Here is a 20,365-nt window from a genome sequence, read left to right on the forward strand (position 1 = left end):
TTTTTTTCAGTAGCCTGTGATATAAAACAACCTTAATGTTGCTTGTTTCTGCTTTGTTTTCCCTCTGCTTCCACAGCTCAACGTGCCCTCCCTCTGTTCCTTCTATTGTGTGAAGTGCTAACATGACTCCATCTCTTATCAGCCTTATCTCACCAGACTGATGACAAAGGGAGGACAATATTCACTTTGGGAGTTCTGCTCGGTGATAAAAAGAAGCTATGTGAAACTGTGAGGTCGACACTCTGAATGACATACTCATATCAGCCTAGGACTCATTTTAAAAACCTCCCTTATTGGATATATGTGTGTTTAAAAAACATGATTCTCAGCGAGGGCTAACCTACTTCCTGCTTTCGACCACTTGGAGATATTCCTAACTTCCTTAGTGCTGACCACTGTTGTGCAGAAGTTTTTTCTTTCTAATGGGAAACTCAGGAAATCACAGCCCTCAGTGTCAGACGTGAAGCAAAAAATTAGATGGTGGAAAGTGAGAAAGTACAAATACTACTGTACTTTGTTACTTTCTGAAAATGATAATCTGCACTTTTTAGAAAGCTATGACCTTATACATGCTGCACGTACTCACGTGTTTGTATGTATACGAATGTGTGTGTGTGTGAGTGAGATAGAGAGAGAGAGAGCAGGAAAACTAAGGCGGCAACAGGTAGATGATTAACCATGACGAACACAAATCACAGCCTTCTATCACAGAGGGCATAAAGATTTACAGATGACGCCTCGGTTATTAAGAAACCAGAGATTTAGACGTAAACGTTACGAGAGACATAATCTGCACTGCCATTTCGGACCCAGATTTCACCTGGGCCAAAGGTTGTGAACTCAGGAGGAAAGAGCTGGCTGGTTTGCACACTGCAAAGGAAGTTCAAGAGAAGCATTTCATTGGCTAACAGTGCCAACCAACTGGGTTAAAGTGTTCCAGTTATGGTTGCGGAGATTAGCCATTACGGTGTGTTTATGATTGATAGAAGCACCTGATTCTCTACGTATTAACAGCATGTTATTGGGGGCTGAATTGTTTTATGAGCAGGCAGAAAGGCTTTCATACCATAAACACAGATTGACGACTGCAGACAAATTCCATCTTTTTGCTCAAATAAACTAATGAGGCATGGCGTAGTTCCTCACGGCCAGAAAGAGGAAGAACATTTAATTCTTTGTGTCGCTGAACTGATGTTAAATCAAGACACCTGTCAGGAGCATTTGCAGCTCTTATTCAGGAGTTTGTAAGCTAAAAGAACTCTCTTTGCTCCCAATTTAGTGGAGATTATAGAGCGAAGAAAACCCCAGTGTGTGTTAGGAACAATGTGCCTCTTAGTGTGCTGTTCGAACCCAAGTGACACTGATCCAGAGTGCTGAAGAAAACAGGCCTAAGGATGCCTCCATCTTAGCTGTATGCACACACACGTGGACACATGGAGGCGATCGACTCACAGCGTCTACCCAGCAGCCCCTAACAACAGGAGCACAAGGCAGCAGAAGAGGATCAATGAAACACCAAAGCCTCCAAATGCTCCAGTCCAGCTGTCTTGAACTCATAACACACAGTCAATAGATACCATTCGAGCAGCTGGATCATGCACATACTTTTCAAACCTGTCTTCAAATACGTAGAAAGAACTTCTAAATAAGAATCAAAAGCCTGTCATTCAAGGGTTGAAGAATCCTTACACAACCAAGACAGAGAGAGAGAGAGAGAGAGAGAGAGAGAGAGAGAGAGAGAGAGAGAGAGAGAGAGGGAAGTGAGACTGAAACAAAGCAGAAATCTTGAGAAGGACATCACAGCAGATGGGATGTTGGTGGAAAAGAGAAGAGGAAGGAGAAGCAGATAGTGGTCAGATGGGAGAATAGCTACCCCTGTTGCTTCACAGTGCTCCGCTGCTTGGCTGCCTGCTCTGGGAGTGTTAGTCCACCTCCATGAGAGACAGGTACAGCAGGGCACTGAGCACAGAGGCCAGCCTCCTCTACACGCACACACACACACACACACACACACACACACTGAGCCAAAGCTGAGAGCATGAGAGCTGATTAGGGTGGAGCTAAAACAGGTACCCTGTGTGAGTGTGTGTGTGTGTTCGTAGGCGGATCCCACAGAGGCAAGAACTTTAGTAGGAAGTTATTTTTGTGTGTGTGAAAGAAACACAATCACACAACCTCATTTTAAGCTACTCAAATTGCGTTTTTTCACTCCAACATATTAATCTGACTGTCAAAAGTTTGTTTTCAGATCCTACAATTTAGATGATAAGATGATTCGTTTAAGATTAAATCACAAACAAAGCAGTGTGGGTGAGTTTCAGATGTCTATGCGTTGTTAGCAGTTCCACCAAAGAGACATTTCCTCTCTAAACCTTTCAGGTGGTTTCATTTGACAAATTATTTGAGGCGTAAAGAGGTACAGCTCTCAAAATAAAATTGATACAGATACATTAAGAAGTAAAGACTTGTGTGCCAGTATTTAGATTTGTCTTCCCATAAATCATCGCACAATCCCAAAGATTGGAAAAGCAGTTTCTATGGTCTTTAAGTGTTTTCTGCTTAGAGTTGCAGAAATAGCAAAAAAAAAAAGAAAAAGAAAACCTGCAGGAAACGTTCAAAATGAGGTTTGAATCCTTCCTCATGTTGTCTTACTCTGACATTTGGAAATTCTGTTACCACTCGACTGATTTATGTCATGTCAGCACAAGACCACGACTGTGTGTAAGTGTATGTGTGTGTGTGTGTCTGTCTGTGTGCGTGTATTTGTGCATGCACGCGTGTGTTTTTTTGTACATAACAACGGTGAACATGTTCCTAGCACAGCTTAACTTAAGCAAACAATACACACCTTCCTGGGCAGTCAAGAGAGCAGATAGAGAGGCGACTGAGAGGAAAAGCAGTCAGATGAGAGAATGTCACTCGCTCAGAAGGTTTCTGTCTAAAAACTCCCCTCAGAGAAGAAAAGAGGGAGTGAGGGATGGGGAGAGCAGATGGGGTGAAAGGGAGAGAGAGAGAGATGAAAGTCACAGTGTGTGGTCAACAGTTTGCTGGAGTTTCAGCTGCTATTGAAACCGGCCACACTCCATAACGACTGAGTAAACAGGCGAGAAGAAAGTCTATTTAGCATAAAGACCAGAGGATAAACATAAAAAAGGATTTAAGTAAAAACAATAGAGAGCTACAAATGAACTGCAGCACCCCAACTGCCAATTATAAAAATGTCAGATGACATAGGAAGGAGCGAAGTGAATATCAATCATGGCAAAAAGGTGCGTCAGTAAAGGTGTGTGTATGAAATATGTAGGGTAAAGTGTGTGGACTTGTCATGCGGGAAAAGTGCGAATTGCTGAAGAGTACGACCAATGGGGTCAATCTAAATCAAAGATTAACTGTCAGTCATTAGTGAGAGCCAATCGGGACTCAGACATGGTGTTCAGGTGTTCCTGTGACCGCACGGCGAGACCATCAGTCCATCAGGTCAGCGGTTAACCGTTAAACACCACAGGAAGACTCGCAAAATGGAGGAAAAACATTGACTTCTCACTCGGCCCTTAATCATTGCTCACGTTCACTAAATCATTTGTCATGAACACCACACACACCGACCGCTTCAGGTTTAATCTTGACTTGAGGATTACAGTTTACTTGATTTTAAATTATAATTTTAAGGAATAAAAGATGTGAACTCTGAATCTGTCACTTTCTGACCTCCCTAGTGGCACTCGGTCCTGTGAAGATGTATAAATAATTAAAAACTGGTCGAAAATATACATTTTTCATTTTTTTAAAAGGCGCAGTAAAATCTGCACAAAGCTGGGCACTGTCATCTTTAGCAAATGTTACTTAAACAGGTGTAAAATGTGCATTTTTACTGGACTATTATCAGCCAAGGATCCTTACACTTTCAGTGTGCTATGAGTATTTCTGGCAGCAGGACAGTGTTTGTGTGATTGACTCAAATTAGACAGTGCCCCAGTGTGTGAAAAATTATAAAACATTGAACCCAGTGTGACAAATGAGTAAATACAGTATGTTCCAGACATGGCTGTACATGAAAAACAACAAGGAGTTGTATCATATGCTTGGAACCATTGAAACCAGTATACCTTAATTTTCAGTGACATGTGATCCAGCGAAAATCTGATATTTAGCAAATCTTGATTGTCATTTTGCAAAACAGCGAAGCATCTGTCTGAGCTGCTTAGTGCACAATATACTGTAGATAAGAGCAGAAATAATAAGAAGGAATACAATACCAAAGATGTCAATGTGAATAAAATAGCCATTTAAAAGATGTTAAACAAATAGAATCATAAACAAAAACTAAAAAAGTATGATAAATATGTGAAATCCTTTGTTTTTTATTTTCTCATGTTTAGCTTCATGTCTTGACAGCTTTCACAGCAAATGTTATAAGAAAATATATAAATGTTCATGATGGCAGACTGGAAAACATATTTTACTGACCTTTAAAAAAACCTGCTGCTGACATTAGGGTTGAAGCTGAATAACACTAAATCATAAGTAATCACATTAGAGAGTGGCCTACCAGACTTTGTTGGTTATCTCTGATAAGCTAGCTCTCTATTAAGGCCAGGGTCACACACACACACACACACACACACACACACACTGGAATCTGCCACATAGACAAAACTGGTGAATAAGCAGGAATAAGGTCAGCAATAAAGCAGTGCTGGTAATCAGTATCTTGGCCGAGGAGCCTGTATGACTACCATCTATTATTACAAGTCATCTATATAAGTAAATGAGTAGCATGTCACAAGACCAGAGGTCCTGCTGTGTATTTCTGCAGAGTGATATGACCTGTAGGAGTAGTGTGAGACTACAGTGTTTAGTCTCACACTGTGCTTTCCTGGAAGAGGTTCCTCTCAGAGAGGTGCAGAAACTGATAAACTGTTTCAGGAGCGCAAAAGTAAAGGCTTCCTGCTGGGACCTTTTGTTTCTCCAACTGCCTAATTGTTTGAGGCGGATTACACAACTTTACCGTGTCCAAAACATACTTACATAATCCATATTCATGAAAATGTGAAGTATGTATTATTACAAAGTTGATCATGGCTGTTGATTATAACCTCAACAGATATATAGCCACAGGAAAGACATTTAGTCCCAGTGTCTTTTGTACATCATCGTCTGTCAGCTGCAGTAAATGACCACAACCGAGCGAAACAATGAACTTAACAGAGGAGAAGTGAGAACTGTGGCTGACCCTCCAGGACACATGATGTCCTCAGCTGAGGTTCACGCAGCTCAACTGTCAGCACGCTGACTGGAACAGGATGAAGCATTTAGTCAGACTGAGCGAGGCTGCAGTTATCGCAGTGTTGTTTTCTGTCCTTTTACATTGTGTTTGATTGAATGTGTTACTGTACACTGAATTACAGATATCACCAAGAGACAGTCCTGTACTCTTGTGGTACTTTACAAGCAATAATAGAGCTGCACCAAATAAGTATTTTCATAATAGATTAATCTGCCAACTATCTTCTCCATTAACTGATCTGTAAAATGTAAAAAAAAGTGACACACTCCCAAAACCTGCCAGCTCCATTTATCTCACTTTCATTTTCCGTTGAGACTTTCACTTCAACTCACCTAAACTTCACTACACTTAAATGCACTGTATACAATTCTTGCTGCTAACAGTCCTTCAATCTCGATAATGAAAACAAAAGATTCAGTTTAATGACATTGTGAACTAGCATGGATTCATGGAAGTTGTCGTACTACCACCATTACCAATGAAAGGCAGAAATGTCCAATTAATTATTCATTTATTTTTCTTGCCTGTAAGTGTAACTGTCCATATTAGCTGGAAAACACAACAGGTCCACATCATATTGTCTCCGATGGGCTGAGCTCAAACTAGATTTAAAAAATCACTGAAAATGAACCTGGCAAGAAAAAAAGCATTTTTTGACCTCAAGAAACCCCTGCTTGAGAGAAACAGGGGAAAAAACTCTGCATTTCCTTATTTTACTAAAATAGACTAAATGTAAACTCAAGTAGTGGAAAAACAAGAGCTACGGTGGAAAAACAGGTCATTCAATGAGCATAATGCATAAAATTACATAAACTTGCATATTTTCCAAGTTCACAGATTTAAAAATGGATCTCATTGGTTACATGATGCATCAGTCACCCGGATGAGTGGGTCACAGGTCTACACTATTACTCTTTGGCTGTTGTAGGCTCGAGGGCAGGCATAAAAGTGAGCTGAGCTTTTATTCAGATAATGTTTAGTCAAGTAAACTAACTTCTATCCTCACTCTGCTTCATAATGTGACGAAGTTATAGAAACAGCCGACCAAATGAAACCCGCCGTTGCCGTGAGTAAAACAATGGATTTCTCTCGGTTTGAACATTGTTGGAAATGTTAAGGATAATGCAAGTACACAACCTGATAGAATACATAACAAAGGCCTAGTCGTTTTGAGACATTTTAGTGCAGAACTGAAGCATATTATATCTTAAAAGTGGCCTTAACTTTATCGTTTCTGGCCGCATTAACTTTAAAAATCCACTTTACACTTCCTGCTTGGCAGAACATGTTTCCCTCAGGAATTGGTAAAGACCAAACATCTAAAAACGGCTAAAAGAAGGTGAATATTGGACTTCCATTCATCAGGTGGCCAGAAGTATGACTACAAATGAATGACAGAGATGCTTCACAAGTGCTGGATGTGTAAGTGATTGTTTGTTAACTTAAAAGGTGTCAGTAGTGTGTTCACAACTGTCTTTTTTTTGCTTTACTCAGATTTTTTACTTCCTTCCACTGTGATTTATACTTCTTTCACGACCTTTTTCTGCGCGCCACTTCAACTTTTGCTCAGCCTTCAATTGTTTCAGCCTTGACTTTTCTAGGTTAAGCAAAGTTCTAAAGAACTTTGTCATTCAGATATCAAAGAACTCTTTTACATCATTTAAATCTTATCTACCCCACGTCTACCAAATTTGTGTCCCTGCTCCCGTTGCCTCCTTCTAGTTACTTTTCTTCCCCTTACCCCATCTCTCCTCCCATCCATGTACCTGTCACCCTCATTCCTCTGGTTCACTCGACCTCAAAGAAGAGCAGTGGGGAGGGGGAAGGAGAAACCAGGAAGGTGTGGAGAAGAGGCAAGGAGGGAGGGGGAGGAAATGTAAGACAGACTAGGGAGTAGGGAATAGTGTGTATAGGGGGGGGGGGACCAGATGGAGAGGAGCAAGAGAGGCTAACGAAGAGAGAGAGGGGGACCAAATGTTCAGGCCTCCCTCAGCGCTAGAAAACCCTTTAAAGTGAAACTGGCCTAAAGAATTTCAGGTCAGACAGGGTGCGCAAGTGGTCGCCTTCAGCCCACCCCAACTTCACCACAGAGGGATGATTCCAGTTCATTTACTCCGAGAGCCCTCCTGCCTTCGTTTGTCCACTCAACACAACACAATTTTACTCAACCACCATGATTTTAAGCTACAAAGAGCCTGCATGTCCACATTTTCTTTTTGAACTCAAATAACAGCCTCAGAACTGGTGACGAAATTGTAATTCATAATCTGTCTAAGGCCCTAATTCTAAACAGAAAAGCTTTGGGGTCAGTTATAATATAAAGCATCACATGACAGAAAGGTCAACTGCAGCCGAACGTTGCCACATAGTCATTACTAATCATCTGTTTTAGCTTTAGCTTTAAGGCTAGCTGAAAGGGGCTTTGCTTCCTTAGGCAAACACATTCCTTAGGCTAATCAGCTAGCCTGTTCAAGGCCGTGGCAGACATTGTTTCAGACAATTACTACCGACGTTGACATTGTCACACACTCGTGATAAAGGCTTAGTGGCCCCCCGTGTGTGTGTGTGTGTATAAACCAGCATGATTTAAGGCCGGAGAAGCGGTGATAATAAGCACCCAAATATATGTATAAAACTTCAGTGTCACTCAGTCACACTTACTACACAGGCACAGGCCCTCGTACACACTTTTATAATCAAACAATGGCCCTCCCTGTCTACAAACACAGTTATTGGAGCGAGTATCAAGCTCCCACAATGGAAACATGCAACTGAAATAACATTTCTGCTAACACAATTGTTTATTCTAATCATCTCTCACATAAAAAGTCAACTGATTCATGAAGAACTGTTGATTCATGTCAGTTCTTCAATGTATGTGTAGCTGTGAGATCAGCTTAGATTAATGAAATTTAACACCAGATCGCTGGAGTCTCTGTCACACCCACCCACACACACACACACACACACACACACACAACAAACAGCTCTCTCCTAATCGGGGTAAAAGTCCACATGTTATATGACAAGAACCCGGAAGTCTGTGACTAATAATACCAGCCTCTCCATGTAGGCAATGAAGCATTTTTTATCCTCCACCTTCGACACACACACACACACACACACACACACACACACACACACACACAGACACACACACACACACACACGCGTCATGCCACTTCACTGGTTCCACTGGTTTCACTCTAAGGATATCTCCATTCCAATCACTGATTGGTTTATGTGCCTTTGTTTTCTGTTTCCAATCATTTTGGCCTTGATAAAGCGGCTAAACAGGGAAGTCTGGTAAATTGTAGGTTGAGCAGAACATCGGATTTCCTCAATGGGATGAGAGAAAATAGGAAACAAGTCAAACATTTTCCCTCAGGATTTTCTCCATGAGAAAAGAGTAAGGTTTAGTCAAGAGGAGGTTCGTAACGTTGAAAAGATTTTAAAGAAGATACCTGACAGGTTCAGGGCCGCAGCATTTCCTTCACAAGCCGGAGAATATCATTTTGCAAGGTTTTTGGAGGTCAAAAGTAACAGATTGACATATAACAAAATTAAGAAGCGATGAAACATTTTTTAAAGAGTCTACAGAACCATCAGAAAGATAGAAAAACACTTGAGCGTCGACGTTAACACTGTACCTGTATCCCGCAGATATTGACGAACAGGCCGAGAAGATGCAGCCGGTAAGTTTTGTCGTCAGGAGTCACTTTGCACATTCACACTTGTCTGAAACTTTTTCCCTTTCTGCCCCTTCTTTTTCTTTGGTGCTGACAGGTTGGTGCAGTGACAGAGTCTCCTTGCCTGCTCGTGTCTGACTGGGTGTTTGAGTGCAGAGGTAAGCAAAGGTGATTTAATGTTTACTCATTCTCAATGGCCAGGAGAGAGAGGTGGGGCCACTCAGTACAGGTAACCCCCCACCTTTTTTTCTTCCTCCTCCAATCTCTCCCTCTCAGCTGATAAGGATAAGACAAAAGGGAGGGTAAGGGATAAAAGGGCAGAGGGTGTGACAAAAGGTGATGATTGACAACAATCATGGAAAAAGTCATGAGTTAGTGTTTAAATGTGTGAACTGTATTTACATGTTAAGGTTTGTCTTCAACACACTCATTTCTGAAAGCAAACTCTGATTGGTCAGCTCACTATAAAGTGCTGCATGGATGACGTATTTTTGTAGGCTAACCCAGAAGTTAGCGTCACTCTGGTTCCATCAACAAAAGGCCGATGGGATTTTTGAAGTTGGGTTCTGGATTATTGTAGAAAATAATAACAAAAGTTTAAATGAAATCAACAGAAGTAAAAAAAAAAAAAGCTAACATTGGGCTATAAACAAAATACATGGTCGCATGACTTCACCATAACCGACAGTGTGCTTCTTAATACACTATACGATACACTCCCCATGTTGTTGAATTCGAGTGAAATTAGTAGACTCATTCCTGTGGCACCCTATTGTTATCTCTCGAATGAAAGGCACGAAATATACAGTGTACGGTTGTATAAATAACAGTGCTTTGAACTAAACATTAACATCATCAAGCTAACCTTGCGACAATGCTAACATGCTGTTGTGTAGCATGAAGTTTACATGTTCACTATCAAAGCACGGCTGAGGCTGATGGGAATGACATTACTTTTGGACATAAGTAAATGATCAGGGTGCACAATGTAAACTCAGGGGAGCCATCAGAATTTATCTTATGGGAGATACGAAATTTGTATATCAATCCATCCGATAGCTGCTGAGATATTTCCAGCAACAATGTTGGTAAACTGACATTGCCATCCCTCGAATACTTCACCCCAGAACTAACCACAGTATAGTTAACCATAAAAAGGTATAAATTCGGTCGAAGTTCATTAGAGTTACATGATGTGTTTGCCTGCTTGAGAGGACTTCATATAAAAAACGGACTTGTATGTCAACATAGACTTAAACAGTGCCTAGAAAAACACAGTAAATCAGAGGAGGTTAGTTCAAGTAATCTCTGCCTGGGGCCTTTTTGTTAAACCTGTTGAAAGCTGAATTTTACAGGTTTTTTCTGTGATCACTCTGAATTTCTTCATTAGTTCAGAAGCCCCTGTGGCCTGCTCATCATACTACTTAGTTTTTTTTTTATCAATTGTATCAATACTCTAAAGTTCCAACAAGTTTATCTTCAGAGGTAGGTTTATCCAGAAGTCCATTACACACAGTGCTGAGAAAGTAGAACTACAAATACCACACTGTAAAAATATTCAGTTACAGGTAAAATTCCTGCATTTGACATGCAGGATAATTAACGTAATGTATTAAAAGTGAAAGTACTCAATACAGAAGAATGACCCATGTGACCAATATATAAATTGATTTGCTGATTATTTTCTTGATTAATTGATTAATTGTTTGGTTTATAAAAACATCTGAAAATACTGACACATTCCATCACAATTATTCAGAACTCAAAGGGACAACTTCAATACTTGTTTTTTCCAAACAATAAATACTTAATTCAAATCATTCTATTTGTGAAGTTGGACCATGAAAGGTTTCTGCATGAATAATTACTTTACGATTATTAAAACAGTGGTTGTACTCATATATAGTGTTGGGTGTTTTAAATTACAATAAAACATCGTACTTTAAAAGTTCTACACATTTCAGAGTTAGTTACATTCCACCACTGATTACACATTTCTGGTCACTGGTTGTGATGCAAATGAAAATTTAGTCTCATCAGATGAGGTTTCAAATAAACTTTGTTTTCAGGTTCCATTAAGCGACAAATCGATAAACACAGAGAGGATCACAAAGAGAAATCAAACTAAAGACTGAAGCTGTCACATTCCAGTCATATTTACCAGAAACACAAAGAGGGTCAGAGAGAATAGGAAGGAGAGACGTTAACAATGTGTGGAAGTGTACATAACCTTAAACAACCCTTAAAGAGGACGGGGGCCTATAGTCTTATCAGACGGGGTGCCGTTCTACTTCAAGCTGAAGAGTGTGTGTGTGTGTGTGTGTGTGTGTGTGTGTGTGTGTGTGTGTGTGTGTGTGTGTGTGTGTGTGCGCGCGTGTTTGTGTCTGTGTGGGCTATTGCCATTGTACAAGTGACACATTAACCAATGACTCTGTTAATGAAGGACATGCAATCACTGATTCTTGAGTTTCTGCAGCGCGCACACACACACACACACACACAGTGTATGTAGATAGCCAGTTCAAAGTTTACAGATGGAGAAATATATTCTTTCCTCAACAGGGTGTAATAATGTTAGAGTTTAAGGCCGTGTGCAGCCATAAACCTATTTTAAAGGTGCAGAGGAGCGTGATTCAAAGACCAGGATGACTTTATTACTGGCACACTGTATCACACAAACACACTCTCTCACGCACACACATGGTTCAAGTCAAGTGAAGAAAAGTTCATTTGTATGGCCCAATAAAACATATAGTGTCTCCCAAGCTTGCATCAGCAATTACTGACCCAGTTTAAAACAAAAATCTCTAAAGAACATGAAACATGAAGACAAAAATATTTAAATATACCTCTGAAGAGTCAGTTTGGAAAAACACTTGACATAGTTATAAGCAACTGTGAGTAAAGTGAATTTCTCAACAAGTGAAATGTTCCTTATGAAGACCTATTCTATGTGACTACCGCTGCGTTTTACTGTTTCCGATACTGATATTTTGCAGAACCTAAAAGTGACTGTGCAATTTTACAGTGATCTTGACACCTTTGATGGAAATTATATAAAACATATTGGACTGGGGTGTCACCAAGGTTATGACGCAGTAGTATAGTTATGTGGTAGAAAGGCACAACAAGGGGAAAAAATCTTGGAATAATGAGAGACCTTATGGTGAATAATGTACTTATAGGAGATTTAACAGTGAAACAGTGTCCCGATGCAAAGGAGATTTAGCCTACCAGCGATTGTTCTTTGGATGACTGGAGTGTAGGTTCTGTTCCTTAACATGACGGATGAAGTAAAACAACTTATTTTGCCCTTTGCTCATGGCAGTAACAGGGAAGGTTTCCCACAACTGAAGATTATCTATGTTTGATCCACCTGAACTACATCTATCTAAGCCAAAAGTCATACGCTGGAGACAGCCGAGCGTGGCAAAGATGGCCATCAGCTCAGAGTTCACAGAGACAGACAGAGGGACATGTGGGAACTGGCCCAACAGGTCTGATATGAGGCTGCACACAAACAGCTTTACAACGGTCACTGAGACAGATGGGGGATCTGAAAAAGAGTCTGCTTTGTTCATGTCTGCTGTCTTGAGGGTAAAACTCACACGTATCAATATCATTGTACATAATGGCAGGTATGCAAAGAGATGCAGTAGCAACTTGTGTTAACTTAATCTAATATTTTGATAATGGTGTTCACTGTTCATATGGTGACTTTGATCTGCAACAATAGTGTATGGTTCCATGTGTACATCTTTTTACACAATATTTATTTATAACATGTTAATAACACTGGACAAAATATTTCAATAATGCCTTAACTTCACTGTAGCTGATTAAATGTGTCCTGCATTACCAAAACCTCTAATTACCTTCTGCAAAACAGCAAAAAAGTGAGATTTAAGCATAGAGTCAAACACTCTCTCATCACTGGGTCAACACATTCAACATGATGCTGGCAGACACACTGAAAGAATCTGTTGAGAGAAACTGAATTGTATTGTATATAAAGTTCAGAGTCCTCACTAACCGTTCATGGAAACATAAATATTACAGACGGGTGAACGTCCTGAGATGTGTGTCAGCCCTGCAGGGCATGTGAGACAGCTGAAGTTGAACAGTGCTTGTGCTTGTAAACGCTTCCCGTAGGGCAGCAGAAATACACCTGTCACTACCTGATCTTAGCAGCACAAGTGTCTCTGCCATCTCGGGCAGCTAAGTGCAGCAACACCACTTGGATAAACCACAAACAGAACTGCAGTAAAACCGGCATCAATGTACAGTTTTTCCAAATATCTAATTTAATAACAGAGATATGAATGCTCGCTATGCTTTGACACAATGCACTGCTGTTTAAAAGAAGAGTTAGCAAGGTTAATCATGACAATCCTAGCCAATTTTGTTTGTTTTACTGCAGTTCTGCTTGTGGTTTGTACATGTGGTGCTGCCGTACCTAGCTGTCCAAGATGGTGCTCATACAATAGCTGATCAGGTCAGGTAGTGACAACATCTTCTTCTGAGTCAGACACACTTTAAATAGCATCTGTGTCCATCTGTTTTTTTGTGGCTATGACCATTGACTTTTTTGTTTATGTCAGTCTCTGTCTCCCTTCACTCCCTTCCATTGTACTTTTACTGCTATAAATGAAAATGTATAAAAACACTAAAACAAAATTCCTTTTTGCCGACTTAAACGAGTCCAGCTGCAAGACCATAATAAGTTAAATATACAACTTAATACCTTAAGAACTAGCTTAAATTTACAGAAATAACATCAACATTTTTGAAAGGTTTTGTCTTCTAAAGTAAATCCAGGTTTGTTGCCCAATCATGTTTTTTTCCATTGCAAGGTGACGTAACTTAAACTGAAACAAAATGAAAGATTGAACACCCTTTCCACAAAATAAAAAATGAAACTAAACCTCCTAACATAATTTGAAAACTGAAAGTCAACTGGATGAGACTAAAATCTAAGTAAAAATGAATTAAGATGTACAAATAGCAATGCCCTGCGCCAGTTTTCAACAGCACAATATATTTCAATAATTCAAGTAATGTCACTCAGACGACAAACACAAAACAGTTTCTTTGGATCCATCCTCAGTTGACCCACCAACGTCCCAACAGAGGGAGCGAACACTTGTGTATATGTGTGAAGGTACACGCAGATTTAAATTAACCAATGTCGAGTGTAAAAATGCTGTTCTGCCTAAAAAACAAAACCCTCTGACAGTAAGACTACACTCGAGCCAACAGGGAAAAGTTGTAACACTTCCTCATTCAAAGTGTCACCTCACATCCTGTAACGACTGTCAGCCAATCCCAGCGTCCCACTTATGATTAACAGTAATGACTCAGCACAATAGGAGAGGCTTTCTGCCCTCCCACACACACACACACACACACACACACACACACACACACACAGGATCTGACATTAGAGTCCTGCATGTTTTTTTTTTCTTCCATCCTGATGAAAGAAGTTTCCCCTTTTGCCTAGAATTTGATCAGCTGACACTCCAGTCATGTGGCTTGTCACTAACCAATGGCAGAGCAGAGGCATTGTGTGTTTAGGTGCAACAATCACTGCCAAGGTCAAGGAGACGAGAAAGGAGAGAGGGGGAGAGAGGGGGAGAGGGGGGGGGGGGAGAGAGAGAGAGAGAGAGAGAGAAAGAGGGGAAGAGAGAGAGAGAGAGAGAGAGAGAGAGAGAGGAGGAAAAATATAAGGCACAATAGAAGAAGAAACAGAGTCATCCTTATGACTTGTGACCACATTGAAGCCACTTATTATCTGACCAGTAACCATTGTAACGTCAACATGGGTGACTGTCCTCTCTCCCGACACTCACTGTCCTGTGACAGAGCGTATCCAGCATGTAGTTAAAATAATAAAACACAACAGGACAGAATAGAATAGAATAGAATAGAATAGAATAGAATAGAACAAGTTTGCAATTATTTTTGTAGTCTTGGTGGTATTTGGTTAAAACCCTCTATTAACATAAACGCAACAGTTACATTCACTTTTCAGACACATTATGTAAATCTCCAAAATTGACAATCCTGCAGGAAACCTACTGTAAGCAGGTTGGAGGTGAGAAAGACCCAGTACAAGAAGATATGAACTTCACTCTCAGGCTCTCTTTTCTTTTTCCTTTTTCCTTTTCTTTTGCATAACTGAGTTAAACACATTGGATATCTCAGGGGAGAGGCTCTAAGAAAGTGTTCATGATTATCCCGGTTCGTACGAACCATTGTGTCTCAGTAAATGAGGCCATTCGAATCAGCTATGAACACTCTTGTCTTTAGAACCAGTTCCTTTTGAGCACACCTCAGCCTTAATCCATCATTGTCATGAACTAATTGTGCAACAATAAGTATATAATAAAAGGGCTTCCAATGCCAACTGTTGTATCTCTTTATGCAATGACTACTGTAAAGGCATGAATGAATACAGTCTTTGCATGAAGCATATCATCAATTAAAGGCAGAGTGATAACTGAGTACAATATCTGTAATTACAAGTGGTGAATCAGTATTGACTAGTAATGGAACTGCGCCCTTTATCTACACCTATTTGCGTCTTCTGACAATCTTTGACCTGCAATTTTCAGCCTTCCTCATTTCCTGGAGAGACAAATTGTTCTCTAAATCAAACACACACACACACCAAACACACACACACACACACACACACCCATACACACACACAAAGTCCAGAAAAGTGAGACGGGAAAGTAAAACAGTCAGATAAGAGGCTGAATGAAAAGCTGGAGGAATTCAGTGTCGGCCAACCCCGGCTAACGCCCCCCTAAATACAGATCCCTAAACAAACAATAGCTAAACTGCAGCTAAACAGTTTCACTCACATCACAGCCAAACAGGTGTTTTATGACGAGAACAAAAAAACTACAAAAAAAACATCCATTCAACTGCCTATCATTCCCCCGAAAAAAACAGAAGGGAGTGGGTGAAGGTAAGAGAGAGGGATGAGCCTGATTGTCTGAACATGCAAGTGTGTGTGTGTGTGTGTGTGTGTGTGTATGTGTGTGTGTGGCCTGAGCATGGCCACTTTGTGTCAGTTTTGTGAATGGGTTCACAGAGTCAGTCTCTGCCCATGGAACATTCCATTCTGACGAGGCAGGGGGGAGTAGGTGCGTGCGTGCGTATGTGCGTGCGTGCGTATGTGCGTGCGTGCGTGCGTATGTGTGTGTGTGTGTGTGTGTGTGCGTGTGTGTGAGTGTGTGTGTGTGTGTTTGGGGTTGGATCTTATCACGAGATATAGCACCGGTAGTTTCTGTCCCCGAAACCTACTCACTTCCACACACTCCTCAACACCACTAGTATGCTTGCCTTCCCTGCCAGATTCGAATCGCCCACTGCACGGGCACACACACACACACACACACACACACACACCTTGCCTCTTGGCCTGCTGTCCAGACAACTAACCCATTGTGTGTAGCAACAGGTATGCAGAGACAAGCCTGTTTGAGGCTATTGGATGCTCTGTGCTAAAGGACAAGTTCACATATTTTTCAAGTCCATACCAATAATACCAGCATCCTCATGAGTGCATTAAAACAGTTATTAGTTTCTATCATAGTTCCACATGTCCATACTGGCTATGAAAGTCCTCCAAAGGTGATTCTCAACAATAATGTTGTGGATTCCTCCCCCCATCACTTACAGTGGTATTACATTATATGGAGATTAATTACAGTAGTAGATTGAGGGTTTTAATTAAAAAATGCATGTAAGTATTGTTTTAAGACATACTTTATAGCTGATAGAGGAGGAGGAGGAAGTGAAACGAAGCATAATAACAGCATTAGCAAATAAGCAGGTTGAAGGACGGAGGAGGGAAGCGAGCAAGATAGGAGGAGAGAGGATGGAGGGTTCAGCAGTGTCACCACACAGGGGGGTGGAGGGGTTACGCAGGGGTCGAAGGTTGAACGGCAGAAGGCGGGGGTGTCGGGAGAAGAGTGGAGGAGGAGAAGGAGGAGGAGGAGTGTTGATCCAGCCTTCACAGTGAGTGTATGTCACCTGTTTACACACTCAACAGTGTGCATCGCCACGCTCTCAGAGGAGAGACAGTTGCACAATGTCTCGTCTCCTCGGATCACTCTCGTTAAAAAAAAAAATCACTTACTCTCACTCTCACTTAGTGAGTTGTATCAACATGTGTAGGTGATTATGGAAGTTTTGAAGTATCCTCCAATATAATGGAGGTGAATGGGATTCTATTTGCGGTGGTCAAAGTACTAAAAAAAATTACAACTCGTCCTATTACTCTGGATGATCGCTCTAAACTTCTTCACTGGAGCTACTTTCAACCTTAGAAAATGTCCCTATGAGAGCAGTTTAACGGAAAGGTCTGTCTACAAGAAATGACATCAAAATTGGTATTATTTCCTTTAGCAATTACGGCACATTTACCTCCAATGTGACAGCTACAGGCGGGTGGTTGAGTGGATTGATGTGTGTTAAGCGTGCAGGACTTTGATGTGGCTTAGGAAACAGTTACAGGGAAAGTTTTGTGAAATGCTTTAGTTTTATGGAGTGAATTAAGTCAGCCAAAACCGTTTTCAGGCAATACAAATGTAACTTCTTGGAAATAGCGCTGGGTTTGTCCAAAGTAGAACTGACGATGATTCTGTAAAGAAATGTTTTAACTGATTATCCAAGTAAAGAATTCCTGAGGTAAAAATCTCAAGATATATCAAAACCTGTACAAATTAGAGACGGTCCTCCACCCTGGTCATCTTTTTAAAAATGACTTATGCTTGGATTCACCAAGTGAGGACCTCTTGTGGTCTTGTGGTGAGTGAATAATGATTGGTGAAGTAGCATGACGTTGTCATAAAGACACAAAACCGCTAATGGAGGAGGTTGGGGTTGGTGGTTTGGTCGACGAAGCGTGTGACTTTGACACAGGAGACCGTTGTTTGCATCCCGCTTTCCACCATCAATCAATGTCCAGTAGTTTTGTTGCCTAAACCTTCAATATCAAGGTGGCAGATCAGAGCCTTCCTAAGCGATACCAAAGCAACGTTCGGTATGAGGTAACCAACAAGAAAAGCAACAGCATCATTCGTTTTAGCAAATGTCAAAAAACATTCAAGTGACAAAGCTTACTAGTGGCAGTAGGGATTATGGGAAGTTTTGTCCATTGATAGCAAAGGAATTAGCAGTTTTATAGCCATGGATGTATAATAAGCACTGGATATGGTGCCTATTAAGTGCATTGACCATTGCTCGCCTGGAGCATTGACTTCCTGTGGTGCAGCCCACTGAGTATGAGTATTACTGACTATTTTTAATCCCGTCATGCCTGCGACCTAGACAGCCACAGGGATATTTTTCAGCACAATACCATGAGTGACCACTGGGAAACTTGTGTGTCTTGCAGTGTCACCGTCTCCAGGTCTTATAATACATTGAGGTGCGGAGCAACAAAATGTGCAGAGCCAGGAAGTCAGGGTGGTCAGCAAATAAAACTCAGCTCTCAAACTGCTATTTGTTCTCCTGTTCATACCAATAATTTATGTTGGTTTCTTTTAACTAAGAATGTTGTTGTTCCGAATGTGAAACCAGTATAAAACTAAACAAACCTACGAAGTCAAATAATACAACAATAGGCTTACATGAGTTGTTTTGGATGGGCGGGACGAACAAATTTGTTGTTTTTGATTTGAAAGACTTGTTGAAAGAGATGGATATGTTTTTGGGTAAACTGACCTTTTAACTTGAGGGGACAAAGGAGAGGAGGGGGTAAGTTGACCTGATAAACACCCTGATCGTGTTTACGATGTTCTCCAATACATTGTTCGTATTTCCTTTCATCTCACTCCTCACCATAAAGCCTTAAATGTATCTTTGCTCTGTTTCAATCCAGAGTATCTGCTGATCAAAGCCTCATTTTGCCTTTTTGTGTTTGCTTTTGAGAGCAAATTGAGCATATCAAAAAAATATTTTTGCTACATTTAACTCCATTTTTCTATCTGTATTTCTTAACCTCATTTCCACCTGTGTCAACTTTCCTCTCGTCCTGCTGCAGTTCAGTGTTTGGTCCGATCAGAGCGGAGCTAAAGAGAGGGGTGGAGAGGAGGGGAGGTGATCGAGGGGAAGAATGTGGCCATTGTGCTTTCCAGGTATGTGTGTTTGTGACAAACAGACAGACAGAGAGGGAGAGAAGAGAGGGAGGCTGATCAGATCTGGTTACAGGTGTTTCATAAACAACACAATATTGCTAACAGGTTCCCTTCTCTCTTTGTGTCAGCCGCATTAGTCTCTCTCCTCCGCAGCTTTAGATTTCTGCCTCAGTGTCGGTGGATTAGGCTCATGGCTTTGTCACACACACTAGACCGAAATCTGTGCTTCCCCATTATAAGCATGAGATGATCATGTGACAGTCATGTGACCACGACCTTATACTACATGCGTATGTGACTGTGTGTATACATATTTGATGCCTTCGAAGCTCTTCCTTATGCAATTTCCCATCAGCTTCCTGCTTTTGAAAATCTGTTTAACCTTCATCAGAACCAAAAGAGATGTTTTATTTTCCTTCCTGTTGCCCTCCAGTGTTGTCTGCCTTCCTGAAACTAGATCGGACCCAAACACAATACCACTAAGGTCACACTAGAAAGAAAGAAAAACATGGGTCTAGATATAAATTCCTGTCTTGGATAGCTGTTTGTCCCTTTTTGCATTTGTGGAATGTGATACAGTGGGTTGGAAGATAAGTATCATTCTGCAAAAATGGTTCACCTCTTGAACCCTCTTGCACAATCAGCAGCGAACCTAGCGACCGTCTGAGATACGGACAGACACACAGACGCGTCCATTTGAATAATCATATATGAACCATTTAACTGGTATCTATTTTTGGTTTTGTTTTTGCATGAGGCAGTTTGAAGAAGTCGTGTGTCATCACTCCATCAGGTCTGACCAGCACTTCAACACTCACACACCTCATACACGCCTTAAATTCGTGGAAGCATTTACAGTATTCATAAGGAAGCCGCTCACCACATACACACACACGCGCGTACTGACAGGGAAGTGTATTTCAGGTGTCACTCAGCACCTCTCAGTTCTCTACAGGTGACTGTCAGGGAAACAGAAAGTTAGCAAACAAAACTTCTCTCACATCACATCTGAACTTTATCTGCTTAATTCTTTTAGAAGTAAATAAATCAAAAACTCTGCAAATTCTTATACAATCCTTTTTTTTGTAGGTTCATATTTCATTTTCCCTTCAGTTCTTATTTCAGCTTCATGCCTTATTTTGTGTGTTCAAGTTTGTAAATGTGTTCATTCTGAATAAGTTTGACTCCTTAACTTTGGGTGGGTTTTCTGTGGCAAATCATTCATTCATTCA

The 20,365-nt window shown here is 40.8% G+C and overlaps 1 protein-coding gene across 12 annotated transcripts in view; it reads right to left on the reverse strand.

Annotated features, from left to right (window-relative positions):
- Nucleotides 1–20,365, reverse strand: part of rbm47 (RNA binding motif protein 47) — a 35,826-nt gene that overhangs the window by 10,245 nt on the left and 5,216 nt on the right. Inside the window, exon 1 of one of the 12 annotated variants that reach the window (XM_030420125.1) lies at nt 8,938–9,128. The exons of 10 other annotated variants lie outside the window; for them this stretch is intronic. The gene's annotated coding sequence lies outside the window, so the exon portion shown is untranslated. Of the gene's footprint in view, nt 1–1,873; nt 1,950–8,937; nt 9,129–20,365 lie in introns of those variants that run through there. One more of the 12 variants, XM_030420134.1, reaches the window with a different exon arrangement.

This window comes from Sparus aurata, chromosome 1, assembly GCF_900880675.1.
Source record: "Sparus aurata chromosome 1, fSpaAur1.1, whole genome shotgun sequence".
NCBI lineage: Eukaryota > Metazoa > Chordata > Actinopteri > Spariformes > Sparidae > Sparus > Sparus aurata.